The following is a 9,816-nucleotide window of genomic DNA, read 5'->3' as shown; positions in this document are numbered from 1 at the left end:
GTTTTTTTGATTTAACACTTTGTCTCGCAAGTGTATATTATACCTAACTATAAACAAGTAGCGCAATAAGTTAAACTATATACCTAAAATATATATGTGTAATGTATAATGTAGGTAGCTAAATTGCAAAGCTGTAGAGTTGTGATGATGTTTTATTTTCACCATATTGCTGAATTTATGACGTGATTTCGTATGAATGATATACTTTTTCCTACTCTAAACCATATATAATGATATATAGTTGTACAATATCGATATTGTATCAACATTTTTTTTCAATAAATATACTTCTATATAACAGGGTGTACAGTAATAAGTATGTTATGATGTATACTCAACACCATATATAAAATGTTAAAATTTAATTTAAAACTGTAACAATATTTTTGTCTCAGATATTATACCATTTATACGGAAGAAATAATCAGACATGCTTAATACCTAACCTGGGGACTGATACAAGGATATTAAAAATGAATTGATATATATGATATAACTAATCTAATTTATAGGTAATAGGTATTGCAGAAAAAATGTGATTCTGGATATGATATAGTATACATCATGTTTTTATATTATAATATACAATTTTATTAGTTGCTTAAAATTATGTTCGTCATTGCCACGTGTCTATATTATACATAGATGAGGAGAAAAAGCAAGAGACCTTCAGTGCTACAAGGACTTTCGGCACGGTATAAATCGCATTATGTTTATATAATATACTATCCTGAATAATATATAATATAATGTGTTGGTGTTTGTGAAAACCTAACACACTACGATTTTGAAAGTCGATACTATACGTGTTTTGTGTATACTTTTATGTACGTTGCTTGCAGTATCTCCACAAGTCAACTTTAACATTGCCATAAGAAAATCCTAAAAATGTACTGTGAAAATAAATTCAACGATCGCCCACTATGTTTTTGATTAGCTTAAAAATTTATAATTTGTATAATGTACCTGGACTAAATTATGTTATGGTTCAAGTACTGTTTAATAATAAAAAAAGTATATAATACTTTATACTTAAATACTTATACGCATTTCATATTATCAAAAATAACAAAATAGATTCTATTATAATATATTATGTTTAGATTAACAATTAGAATTACTATAATTAAACATTTAAGAATTGCATTTTATACACATCAAGAAAGAATTAGCTCCAACAGAACGGCATAATATGATTTGTTTAATATATTTTGAGATTATCATATAAATATATTATATTTATAATTCAAAGCGTATGATTTCAGTAATTAATTGTTGAACTCCTAGAAACTACATAAAACGCAGTGGAGCAAGCGAAATGATGAGGAAATCAAAATTTATACAGGGTTCAGAGAATTAGGTAAGGTAGAAAGGTAGAATTCATCGATTGAACCGCGTTAATACGTTTTTGTAGAAATCTTTTTTTTTAATCTTAGGCTTGCATAAATTCATGAATCGACTGAGGTTGTTAAACTTAACTTTCAGAGAGTGGGCGAGTAGTCGTGGTTAGTTTGATGCATATTCAAAGCATGACCAGCAAACGAAAGGGAATGTCATTGAACTAGCTCTATATAATTGTCAAGTTTGTGAAAATTTAATAAGGGTCCCATAAATCAAAGACATTATACTTTAGTAAGGACTTAACTAGAAAACAGTTCAAAGCCATGAGTGAAGCAGATGAGATACAGGCTTAAACTCTGATGGAACACGGTCGAGAAACGGGAATTGAGAAACCCAAACATCTTGAACATAATATAGTTTAATATCTAAGCTTAGGATACGTTAAAATGATATCATTAAAATTAAATCAATATTGAATGATGTGAAACTCTTGTAGATTAAATAGACGTTTAACTGACGATCGATGAACAATAAGTAATAAATGTAATATTTTGGTATTGATCGTGTGAAAAACAAATAATTCGACTATTGCATCTAAGTAAATTAAACAATGGGGTACAATCAAAGAATAATAATTATTTTAACGACTTTGCTAGATGAAAAAAAAAAACAACTGTATAAACTCTAGAGTAAGTATAGCGAGTGAGAAATTTCAAATCGTCTTTTGCGAATTTGCAGTGCGTTATTTATTTATACTATCATCTTTACGCCGTCTATAACACATCGTTTATTATTCCATCCCACGTATGATTTTATATAATAATAGTATTATATTATTATTTATCAGCCGACTCTGTCCTAATAATAATAATAATAATATATCATTGCAACGCTGTACGACGTGCCTATTGTTATTGTTATTCTCGCGAGAAGCGAATAGGTGCTGCCGGCCGGCTAGAAATCGGGTTAGGCCGTTTCGCGATAGGTTACTCCCTCCCACCACCGACACTTGTCGCCGAACAGCCAGCGGCAAGTGAAAGTGTGTTGTCTTCGGGCGAGCTAGCCCCAAAGTACGTTGAACCCGAGCGCAATCGCCGCGAAACGCTACGAAAACGCGCGCCGTGGCCGAGATTTCTGCAAATCGCGCGTGCTCTCGAAACTTAAATAAAATATTATTACTATTATTATTATTTGTCGCTTGGCAATAGCGCGTGCGATAATGTATAATACACGCGATCGAGGAGTGTGGGATGTCCACAAAATATTCTAATTTTTCGTAGAGGAACGACCTGACTATAATATACTCTGCCGCCTGCACACGATATTATAATATGGTTGTAGAATAATTTTTCCTTCAAACGTTGAACAAGTGCTTTAACTGTATGTTCTCTCACTGAGAGTCTTATGAAAAATAAAAATAAAACCTAGATAGTTTTTTACTTTTATATTATCAAAACACGAATTTTCCACGATATTATAAATTTGAATAGATCCTTATTATTATTTTCTGGCCATGAACATTGTTTTAGATGTGTTTTCATTACTTATGTAAGTACAAGTAAACATGAGTTTTAAACAAATTATAATTAAAAATCATTGCAGTGATAAAATACGTATAGTTAACTGACTTTATTTTTAAGCTACAAAAGTTAAATATGACTTTCACGCTATCTTTGTTCAAATGAATGTGTGGAGGAAGATGGAAAGTATCATTAATTTATTTTTTGAAAAATTTAATGTTAAGTAAAATGGTGTAGTGGTGTACCATTCATTTTTTGGTGGAAAATGGTCCGGTTCAGTATGATAGTAATTCTGTATGAGTATACTGCATATTATGTTGACACTCATATTTACGAGCTATACCCACATTATGTAAAATTATTATTATTATTTTTTTTTTTTATTAATCATTTTTATTAGTTTCAATCAGTATACACACTTAAAACTGAACTTTTGATTAGAGTTATTTTTTTATAATAGTGATTTTTAAGTATTTAAATTTGATTGAATAGAAACTATAATTTACGATTTGTGTTGAGTTTTATAAATTTTAAAATTTACCTGCGAGTCTCTAATCTAATACATATGTACTTATCGTAATAGTTATACAGACTGATATTTTAATAATAGCAATATTTCTATAATAATATAACGTAATTATTTATATTCAAATTTTAAAGGCATTCAACAATGTAGAATTATTTAGATTTTTATTATAATTGATAATTGTAATTACTATTTCAATTGTATTAATATTATTATTTATAATTATTATAATCTTTGAAATAATTTTTTTTACCAAAATCGGGCTCAATTTGAATACTTATGTTTACATAAATCAGCCTATGAATATGAGTATCTTAGATTACATAAAATATTTGCGAATATAACTTTCGACTATCGCCACTGCAGTATTATATGAATAACTTAACACGTAATTACATATAAAAAATCGTTAATAAAGAAACATATGATTTGAATTTAACTGTTTTGCAAACCTAATATCAACATTCAGTTTTCAATTATTTATCGTATTAAAAATGTATGACCAATGTGTCAAGAACTATTAAAAATTTACAAATTATACATAATATTATTTTACCAAGAAGTAAATAGAAATGTAATAATATAAATACATAGCTAGTTTATGCAATTATATTTTAATGACAGATAATAAATTATAAATGTAGTTCTATTAAATTAATAATAAATTATAAAACTTTTTTTTATATATAAATGTGCATATAAAAGAATATAATTTACTAAAATATGAACATTAATAGTGTCAAAATACCAACCTACTACTACTTCTTATATTGTAATACATTATACATAATATATGTATACCTATACAAACTTGTTTGTAAGTTTGAATAATTAAAACTTAAAAGTTTTTGGTATATTAATGTAAACTATATAATAAGTACCTATGTATATATTATATTTATATATTTATATATGTGAGAATGGAATTGTTTTAATTAAGAATTCAAGTTACCAAAATAAATTATTATTATTAAAGTTTTTAATAAATGTATATAATTTTTATTTGTAAAAACGAATTTAGAAGGTATATTATATATTATTATTATTATTATCTTGCATTGGATTGAAACATTTAATGAGAATTTATTAAAAATAGCTTAGTTCCTGTTCTTCAATCTGTATAATGTAGGGTTGTAGGAAGAATATTAAAAATATATTTTAAATAATACATTTTCGTATGTGCTATATACTTATATAATATACCCGTCTAGTAAATATTAACGGTTTAAAAAAATATATATATATACATTAAAGTTATATACAGTTTACTGTATACATATAATAATTTTTACTCGAGATATGATTGAATTTAATAAAATTCATTGTAGTAACTTACTCAATGTAAGTTCTATTTACCGCATAATATACATCAGAGTCGGGGTACACACTTGACTAGTTTTTTTCAAAATGTGTTTAAAACAAACAAGTGCATGATTTTGACTAATCAACTAAATTGAACATTTTATAAAGTTATTACTTATTATCCGGATAGCCCAGTAAGTTTTCGTTTCAAATATAATTTTAACGTTATGAGACCTTATGATTTAATCATTAACGTTTTTTTTTATAAAATATTTACTTATAAATATATAATAATAGTTTTAGCTAAGACATATTTGAGAAAATTCAATTAGGTATATTTGAATATATTTTTTTTAATTTTAACAAAATAAAATATTTTATTTATTTAAATCTAAAAAAAAATATATTTTTAATATTTGATACTGTCAAAACTACATTGTTACTTTAACTAATATTGTATATAATATTAAACGTCTACACATTGCTTAATAAATAAAATTACTTATATATAATACTAATCGTTAGCATTTATCTATGTATTGGGCATTGCCCTTTCACATAAAAAATAGTGAAACAAAAATAAAAAGAGTGCACCTAGTCATTGAGTAGGTCACTGGTATATTATACATTTTGAATTTAATGATAAATCTAAAATCATTGTACACGACAAAAATTCTGAAAACGATGTAAAAGACCATATTTCTAATGCAATTTTATATTTTATTTACATTATTATTAGGAATTTGATTTTATATTAGTAATACAGAATGTTAAACTAATTTTTACTAAAAAAAAAAAAAAATATGAATTGTACTAGAGTTAGTAGTACCCATGTACCGTAGAACAGTGTGAATAAGTTCGTTGACCGTGGAGGTGAATCGGGTCATCAGTTTTTTTTTAAAGCATGTACCTATAGGTACTTACTGTGTTTTGGCTAGGATTTATCTGAAATTTGTAAGACGCTTTGATATTACACATGTTATCAGTTGTTATGGTTTCATAATTCATTACTATTTAACAAGTTTATAAATATTATAATATATGCTTACCTTTATCTAACGGTCAACTATTAAACACACAAAACATTTTTTTTTTTTTGCAATTAAAAAGATATGTTTGTAATCAAATATATTTCCCAATGAGGAAAAGGTTTAAATGCTTTTTTTTCGTTCTAATTATCAGTGTTATAGAAGAAGATCAGAAAACCATATTTCAGAATTAAACGTGTTAAGCGAGTACCTAGGTATTATCTTTAAAGGAAATATTTTAATCTATTATCAATAACAATTTAAGTTCCAAAAAGTTTCGATTCCTATTAAATTTATTTTACTATTTGTTTATTGATGATATGTATTTTAAAGTAGCATATTACGTATGTATCTTATATTTAATTTTTAGGATTTTGCTTGTACAATTTAATATTTTATACATTTCCACCTACCAATATTCCCATTTAACAAATGATATATATATATATATATATATATATATATTATATTTCATCCACCAATTGTCTTCTAAAAGGAACAAGGAATTTAGACCAAATTAAACATATGAACAATATTATGTGTTCTTTAGATAAAGGAACATTAGTGATAAATGCTACTCTTTTTAAAAATGTTTATCGAATAACTTGGAGATCATTGATATAAGTTGATTAATTGTGTGATAACGAAATGAATTAATTAAATTCTAAGGAAGAGCGTTCAAGACAAAAATATAACATTTTCAAGTAATACGAATTATCAAAATTTTGTGTATTTCTATTTATTGAAACCAAGCATCTTGTATAATTTATTTAATATTAGCTTATGATTAATTTAAAATTTTATTTAGTTTAATTCAAAATGAATACCTAAATCCTCAGTAACATAAACTCTAATTTATTATTGTTGATTTTGTATTTAAAAATAATTTTATTTTTAGAACGAATAAATTTAATAACTATTCAGGGTTAAGTTTGTTGCTCAAATTCTTAATTATTTTCAAGTATCGATGATAAATACAACAAAAAAGATTAATTACGTGTTTGTGTCGGTTTTCAATACATACCAAAAGTTGACTAAGACCCAACGGACCTAAATTCTATAGAAATGTGACACTACAGTTATTGTGTCGATAAAAAAAAAAAAAAACATGAAATTAGTTACAAAACACGAGTTGCCAAAATATTGGATTAGTTAGATGTCATAAAAATAAGCCATTTATATTAGTTAATTGTATTGGTGTTGACCTGTTAGTAATGTAACGTTTGTAATTTTATACAATATTGATTTATTTGAAATGGTTGCTAAGATATCTGAGTGGTGTGATGAGTTATTTCATGTTATTATTATGACCATTGACCAATGTCACACAAAGCAATGAGCATGTTTATAGGCTGATATATGATGTACTCGTATAATAATTGTGTGTCATGGCCACAACACGTTAACATAGTCTAGTATAACTTATAAAATTATAAAATTATCAAAATATTCAATAAAATTGTTTAATACGTTAAATCGATGAGTTGTTCAAAAAGTTTAATATAAAAATAATATTATTAAATAGATAATTAGATAATTAAAAAAATATTACTAGAAATTTATAATTAGTAAAATATCGTATAGGTATTATGGCCATCTATTATAAAAATATATAATTCAATTTTTTTTTCTCTAAACGGTCGATTAATTTATGTGGATTATGTTCAAATGTAATAATATACTATTGGTTTTCCACATTATTTTATTATTTATTATTTAATTTTTAAAAATTTTACAAAAATATATCTTCAAAATAAAAGAATCATATTTAAGTATTAATCTACATTTGGAGCAGTTTTCATATATTATCATTTAAATTAGTTTTATTTTTAACTCAAATATTTTTTTTAATCATTGTATCTTATTTCTGTTAACACGATACAGTCTTGGAATATTTAAACTTATAAGAAATATTTAATCAGGTAATTTAATTTAGAAATAAATATTTTATTAAAAATAATAAAAACATATTAGTTACTACTTGATTTAGATTTCAGTTACACGTTATTTTTTTAGTTATTCCTGATATTATAATTTATAATATAATATACTTTATAATAAATTATAATATATATCATGGTATGTATATTTATTATTATGTGGGTTAAGTGTTACGTGCTTATGACCCATCTGATGCTTTTTTTTCAGAGCAGTCACTCGGATCTATTACAGTTAATTATGACTATACTACCGGCTACATAATTTAAGTCTGACAAAAACCTTCTCCTTGATGAAGAATAAAGGACATAGATTAAAATCTAGTTTATTAGGTCGTGTTTTCCTTATCTTTAGAAATTGTTTAACCTCGAATATACATTAATGTCCTGTAAAACGAAAACCTATTTGAAATTTAGTTCGTCAACGGTGCCAATTATGTACATTACCTATATATAAATAAGATATATAGAAGGGAAAAATGAACAGACTAATAACAATATAAAAACGAGTGTGGAGTGTTCTATTATATTATTATTCTTCAATTTAATAGTATATAGATATTCGATTTGGTTTGTGCAATTTTCTCGGACACGTCAGTTTATTAAAAAAAAGCGCTTTATTATTATCCTATATTATAGTAGTATTATAGAATATTATGACTAACATATTATTAAATGTTATAATATGACAGCAGCAAAGAATAGACATACACAACGTTGTGCACTCTAAGTTAAAGACATGTAACTACTATCCAATCGAAAATAGATTTTTATTATCAAAGACTACCGCATCAGTTTAATGAAAAACAACAGCCCATCCATATAATATTAATTTTTTTTAATATCGTAGAGTCATAGAGATGCATATAAATTATACCGATTCGATGGTTATTGGTTATTGTTTACACTCAGTTCTTTTTATCGTGTCAAGATCAGTAGACATATGATAATCAGAATACGTGTAACGATTCAAAATATAAATTATCATTGTACTGTTAAAATATCGTCTTAGTTTTCTAATGTCCGTATAATTTGGTACTTAATAACTTAAAATAAATGAATGTATACTAATGTATTTAATATGTATTTTAATTAATTCTATACAAGTTACTTTTATAAAATTAACAGTAAATACTATAGTTAAATCATTAGTTATATTTTGAGTTATAGTTTACAGATTGTGTTATAATAAATGTAAGTATAATTATCGTTATACTGAGAAAAGTGGTGTATGACATTAGTTAATTGCATAAACCGAATTTTGTATTTCTCTCTCTTTGTAAACAACAAAGAGAAGGAATATATTTATTTTAATTTAAAAAATCTACTCTTCACTTTTATTTGAAAATTATGTCGTATATTATTCTTATTCGTGGAAAAAAGCATTTTGTATTTTAATTTTATGCAACGTTTTCGTGAGGTGGGTGTCCCTCACCAAGCCTTTTCGTGGTTTGTTGAGTTAAGTTTAAAATATACAAACCTGACCGAAAAACAAAACAAATACCCTATCTTTCGGGACGTCGTCCAAGTATAATTTGCATAATCAAACACGAAGAAAACTGGATTTCGTAACCGTGACTATAATTTTTTATTATATTTCGTAACCGGCCAAAAGGTTTGCCGCCGTAGCTACATCTATATAGTGGCTGAACGTGACTTATATTGTATACGAGTTAGGTTTATACCTATATACAAACACTGAACCATAGGACTCAGGCGATGGTCGGGCAAGTAAAACGTTATTTTATTCGTCCTGTACACTATGTACCTAATATTATAGTGTAGCTGCAACATATAGCTATATATATATTATATATATATATATATATTATATATTATTTGCCGTATAATATTAAAAAAGAGATACAAAGTAACGTATTAAACAATAGTCTGTACGTGAGGAAAAACCATAAAGATTTTTCATCAGTTTTATTTTTATTTTTTTCAAATTATCCATTCAGTTTCAGTGTAATAATATTATGTTCGCGTTGTAAACGGACATGTTTGATTTTCGGTTGACTCAGTGTTGCCCGTAATTGGACGCATGAAAAACAAACAAAAACAAAAACAGGATATTATGTACAAGAATACGAGTATATATATGATATAGTCTTGATATATGTTTATAACCGAAATAACCTAATTGAACTCATATTACATGT

At 25.6% G+C, this 9,816-nt stretch overlaps 1 long non-coding RNA gene across 1 annotated transcript; it reads left to right on the top strand.

Moving 5' to 3' along the window:
* Nucleotides 1-5,721: 5,721 nt before the first annotated feature.
* LOC126550319 (uncharacterized) lies at nt 5,722-8,098 on the top strand. The gene is made up of 3 exons (XR_007604383.1): nt 5,722-5,932; nt 6,268-6,421; nt 7,866-8,098. It is a non-coding gene; the product is annotated as an uncharacterized LOC126550319 (long non-coding RNA).
* Nucleotides 8,099-9,816: the final 1,718 nt, after the last annotated feature.

Source organism: Aphis gossypii, chromosome 2, assembly GCF_020184175.1.
Source record: "Aphis gossypii isolate Hap1 chromosome 2, ASM2018417v2, whole genome shotgun sequence".
Lineage (NCBI taxonomy): Eukaryota > Metazoa > Arthropoda > Insecta > Hemiptera > Aphididae > Aphis > Aphis gossypii.
The sequence above is the reverse complement of the archived record's forward strand: the minus strand, read 5'-3'. Positions and strand labels throughout refer to the sequence as shown.